The sequence below is a fragment of the Fukomys damarensis genome, unplaced genomic scaffold, assembly GCF_012274545.1.
Source record: "Fukomys damarensis isolate Sample0158 unplaced genomic scaffold, DMR_v1.0_HiC HiC_scaffold_16, whole genome shotgun sequence".
NCBI lineage: Eukaryota > Metazoa > Chordata > Mammalia > Rodentia > Bathyergidae > Fukomys > Fukomys damarensis.
In genome coordinates, this window is record NW_022900928.1 from 23,160,715 (window position 1) to 23,166,714 (window position 6,000).

The 6,000-nt window shown below is 38.8% G+C and overlaps 1 pseudogene; it reads left to right on the forward strand.

Annotated features, from left to right (window-relative positions):
- The first annotated feature begins 3,266 nt into the window (after window positions 1-3,266).
- Window positions 3,267-4,238, forward strand: LOC104876324 (annotated as a pseudogene).
- Window positions 4,239-6,000: the final 1,762 nt, after the last annotated feature.

Here is a 6,000-nt window from a genome sequence, read left to right on the forward strand (position 1 = left end):
AGACTTTAATGTCCTCAGTATCTTTCTCTTCCTCTTCGAGGTCAGTCATATATTTGGAAGTTCTTCATCATGAATTTTTCAACAGTCTCTTTACTCTGGACATCATTTACCAGGTAGTATAGTTTGAAAAATGTTGCTTAAAGTGTGCTGACATGGACACAATATTCTAAAGTATGATTCAGCCTGAGAGGAGAAGCATAGAAATTATCACTTTCTCTTTGACGACTATAACTTCAGCTAGTGTAGTTTAAATTTCTAATAGTTCTGATTAACCGAATCTATCAAAAGTTTGTCTCATCTTCACGTCTATGCTTCTACCTGCGATAAACCAGTTCCTCTCTTTCCTTTATATTAAGTACATTATTCTTACAGAAGCTGACTTGGACGAAAGATGAGCTTAGAACAATTTTCTACAAAGTGAAGGAGTGAGAACAAGAGGTGGGAAAGGTCAAAGACCGGCAATTGTGAAGCCAGATCATAGGTGGGGACTACGAGAAGGCACAGGATAAGGAACAGAGTGGAGGCGAGGATCTTTCAAGTATAGGAGAATAATACAGAAAAATAGCAGGCAGAGAGTGAAGAGTAAGAACAATGCAGGGCTGGGATCTGGTCTGCAATGGGGAAGGTAAGACATCCATAGCAATTCTCTTCCACAAAGGGAGGAACACTATGTTTTTGCTGCAGGGTGTGTATGAAGTAGCAGACGATAGTAGCTCATAGCTCTCTCAGTTCCAATTCATATCTTAAGCTTCTTTCTGTGGCTTGCCTCAACTTCCCCATGAGTTCCTTTAAGTCTTTCCTAATGCTTTCCCATTTATTTTTTTCTTGTTTGAATCTTTAACATTTTAAAAATGGAAATATTTCACAAACATTTATTAAGACTAGAAAAAGAACCCATTGAACATTAGGTAATATAAACACAGCATGGGACAAACAGATGGAAAATATGTTATATGGACTTCAGAGATTTTTATAGTATATTGCAAAAGGGAGGAAAATGATGTTTTATAAAGTGTTTAAGAGTAATTGTTTCCCCTGAGGACCTGTTTTTTGTTTTCCTTTTCTCTCTATCTGAACATTTCTCTTCTATAGTCATTTACTTATCTATTTGTACATGTTTGCAGTAACAGAAATGACTAGATACATTCTATTGTCTTTTGCCCCTTAGTTTAAGTATATTCAAATTTCTCTCATTAAACAGCACAAACCCTACTTTAACACCTCTGCATTCAGTCAAATTCTGCTGGCTCCCCATTTCTCTGCATTCTGTCTACATTTGTTTTCTAGAATCATCCATGATTTCCTGACTGCCATGTGCAGCGCATCATTCCTTTCCTTACATTGCTGAAATTCTTCAAGTTGGCACATGGGGCCATTTCATTTCGTTTTCAATTATGGCTCTGGAAGTTCTTTTCAGGTCTCCATTGCAATGTGTTCAGTTCTTCTAGTCCTAAGCTGAAGGGTCAGTGTTTCTAAAGATCCATGTTTCTCTCTCTCTCTCTCTCTCTCTCTCACACACACACACACACACGCACATACATGTATATATATGTATGTATGTGTGTGTGTGTATATATATAAAATATCCGTATATCTGATATAGTCTATATATTCTTCTCAATTTACTAAGTCCTATGAATTAAAATATACACTATTGCATACTTTGATTTTTAATTTTTAAACCTTAACTTTGAGCTTTCAAGTGAACCAAAGCTGTGTTCTTCAACACTCTGTATTATACGTATTTTTATGATTCATAGACTCCATGACCCAACACACCAAAGTTGAGTTTATAATCTGTGCCTCTCCATATGCATGAAATCTTTTCAAAGCATGTTGTTTTGTGAAATTTACTTAGTCATTTAAGTCAGAAGAGATAATACAATTTTAGAATTCCTACTCTTTGCTTCTATATAACTAGCCAGTGTGATAATATTTATATTTTTAAATAAATCCCCCTTTTACATCCTCAGAGCCATTCCAAAACCATGTTCACACACACATTACTTCTCAACTGGACTGGTGAAGCCAACAGTCATTTGTCTGCCTCTAGGTGTCTTTTGGCTCTTTTGCTCTGTTAAATTTGGCTGTGAAAGATGAAGAGATTAGTGTACTTGTCCAAAAATGAAGCCGTGATATTTACACAAAACAAGAATGTGCCATAGATGAAAACATTTATGAGAGACTTCAGCACTTTGAATATCCATGAGAAGGGTCTAGAAGAATTTAAATACACTGGGAATGGACTAGACAATTACTAGGTCATGTTCCTAAGAAGGTCAAGGTGGATTTTGTCAAAATCAGAGGTAAGCAGTCTGCCATGAAGGAGGGGGTCAGTTCTTTCTTCTGTATGCAAAGAGAGCAAGCAAATAGACATTGCTGGATTTATGACTATAATGGGAAACTTCAGTCTGATGTCCTTGTTTCCTTCATGAAGCAACTGAAAAAGTGGTCCGAGAAAGGAAAGGATTTAGCATCTAAAAACAATTTAGAAATTTTGAAAAACGAGCAGAGGAATGAATAAACCACAGAAAGTTATTACAATTAACACGTATAGTGAACACTCACTTGAATTTGCTACTTACAAGTTTTAATAAAATCATCTGGCTTTCACCATAACTTTCTACAGGGACGTTGAATTGACCTTATGCGGGCCTGAATTAAGTATGTCCAGAATGGGACAGAAGTAGAAGTCAGAATGGTAAGGGGGTGGGGGAACATTTTTTATATTTAATCAATTTACTTTTCTCTTATCATTTGTAGTAGAACTGGGACAATATCACACATTACTTCATCTCAAGTTTATTTTGGCTTATGTTAAAAAGTGAGAAAAAGTATGTAGAAAAAATGTCAATATTCTTTTGGAAATGACAGTATAGTTAAGTATGATGTATGATTCCCTTATTATTCCTGATTCTCTAGAAACTAGCAAGGATTTATGACCTATGGGATCTATCATAGCTTGGCAGTTTGTGTGTGTGTGTGTGGCCTCACAAAATGTCTGAATGTGGCACTTCTTTTCACAACTTTCTTTCTACATCTTTAGTCTGACTTGTTCTTCCAAATTAACTTCAGAAATAATTTGCTAACTCTTCCCTCATCTATATTAATATTCATTGCACTTTTCCTTCCCTTAGGATTAGTCTCCCCATCAGTTTCTGAAAGCCAAAATATTACAGAATATTTTTTAGCTTTAATTTCTATTAATCTAATTTTTGTGTCTTATCATATATAAATCCAGGTAAAATCAGTTTAGGATTGATCTCATGAAACTATCCAGAAACTACTCCATTGCTCCAGTCTCTGAATTCCTACTCATTTGCTTCCCTAACTTCCAGAGCTGGCAGCACTGGCTGTCCCTGTCCCTCAGCCTCCTCTTCCTCCTGGCCATGGGGGCCAATGCCACCCTCCTGGTCACCATCAGGATGGAGGCCGCTCTGCACGAGCCCATGTACTACCTGCTCAGCCTCCTCTCCCTGCTGGACATCGTGCTCTGCCTCACCGTCATCCCCAAGGTCCTGGCCATCTTCTGGTTTGACAGCAAATCCATCAGCTTCTCTGCCTTCATAGAAGGCAGATGTTTATCATGAACAGCTTTCCTCCCCAGGGAGTCCTGTACTTTCCTGGCTATGGCCTATGACTGCTACGTAGCCACCTGCCATCCACTATGGTACAACCCCATCATCACTACCAAATTTGTAGCTAAAGCTACTGTCTTCATTTTGGCTCGAAATGCTTTTCTGCTTTCACCTGTCCCTATTCTCTCTGCCTGGCTTCATTACTGTGGGAAAAATGTCACTGAGAACTGCATCTGTGCCAACCAACTTGTTGCTGATTGGACTTTTCTCGATTCAGAATTCATCCTCATCTTCCTCTGCTACATCTTCATTTTAAGAGCATTTCTTAGCCTCAAGGCCGAGGGAGCTGTAATGAAGGCTCTGAGTACATGTGGCTCCCTCTTCATCCTCCTGCTGGTTGTGGTGTTGACAAATGTGTCCAGAAAGAGAGTCCCTATGGGCACCTTGTTCCTGCTTGATGTTCTCCTCTACCTTATTCTCCCTGTCTTGAACTCCAGTGTATACGGGTTTTGAACCAAAGAGTTAAAGCAAGGGTTTTAGAAGTTATTGCACAGAGGTCTTTGGATGCACCAGAGGGATTCTTTAAAGAAATGCTTATTATTTCTTGTTTCTATTGCAGATTCTCTCATTCCAGGCAATAAGCTGATGTACAGACATTGAGTGTTACCTACCCACTTTCTGTCCCACCAGTTTTAAGAATTAGTGTGGACCTATTACTATTTGTCCAAAGTTTATCGTCTAACTCATAGACCTCATATTTAAGCACTTAGTTTTGTGACTAGACATTGTATAATCAAATGATCTAGTCCACACAAGAATTCTGCATGGTAAAATTATTACTCAAAATATTGACAAAGGTTTCATCTAGTGAGTGGTAAGGTGACAGTTTCAGTGCAGGTCAGTCTGATTTCAGAGCCTTTCCACAGCACAGCACCCCTTCCTCAGATCCAGTCGGGTTATAATCTCTGTGCTTTCTGTGAATTTGCTGCTGCCAGCTGGCATCCTCTCTCAGAGTCAGGAACGACCAAACAGAGGCGCAGAGCCCAGAGATGTTGTCATCATATTTTTCTGTCAATAACACCTCAGGCTTCTGTCCCCAAAGCTGATAATTGTAATAATAGTGGCCTGTGCTCAATGGGAGCCTCGCACATCTTCAGTCTCTTTCTGAGGATGAAAGTGGAGATAGTTGGGGCTTGAGAAGACCAGCAGTGTAGAAACTGTCAAAACCGACTGTAGTGGGATGGCATGGATATACTGTGCATCAAAATCATGCTCCACACACTGTAGAGCTCAAGATCCTTGAGGACAGGGAGTAAAAGGATGGCCTATGGTTAAACTCTTGGATGTATAATGTGATAAAAATGGGGAAGGAAGCACAACCTATTATTGTAATTGATGCCAGTGATATCATTTTTATGAGTAATAAGAAAATGAGGGTTCATGGTTACCCAGGAAATGACTGAAAGGTCTGGCATAGTTCTTGTTTGAAAAATTCTGTAGGGGAGAAGTCATAGTTGCTCTGTCAAGAGGTCTTTAAAATTGATTTTGGTGAGTAAGTTCCAAAATTATTAAATGAATTTGAAATATAGAGTGGTAATTTGTTGGTTTAATAAGGTATGATCATATGAATTATGTGAAATATCTCTTTAAAGATACATTGCAACTACTGAATGAATGGATATGTGTGCCTGTGTGTGTGCATGTGTGTGTGTGTGTGTGTGTGTGTGTGAATTAGGATACAATAAGAATTTGGTGAATAGTTCTGGGGAGCTGCTTGATTTCTTTAAAAGAAAAGTGGTTAGAAAATAGCTTTAAAGGAATTTGTTTTAAAGAATGAGCAGAGCTTATCGGTTTTATGGTGTAGGTAGGAGAGAAAGGTGACTATATTTTCAAGCTTGCATGATGATATCTCTGTGGGTTTTGTCAGTCTGAATGGTTATTCAAGAAACATTGACATACCCTCCTCTTCCTACGGGGAATAGAGGATTAGGTTCTGCACAGCCAAATATAATTGACCTGGAAGGCTGGTCGTGCAGGTCTCCTTGTATCTGTGTGTATTTCTAGAGAAAATTGGCACGTGTTACAGAAAATTGGTGGGAAAGACGGAATGGGGGCACAGATGGGACAAAAGGGAAAGAGGCCAGCATGTGCTCACTCTGCTCCTTGGCTACCACATGGTAAGGAGCTCTCCTCTGCCAGGCACTTCCACCACGATGTTTCTGCCTTGCCGCAGGCATAAAAACAGTGGAGATGGCTGACCACAGGCGGATGCCTGTGAAATCATGATCCAAAATACACCTTTCCTCCCAAAATTTGTTTTCTGAGATATTTTTGTCACAGCAATATAAAGTTGAGTAACATAATACACAAGAAAGAAACTTTTGGTAGACTCTTCACTTAAAAAAAAATCTATAAGTTATTT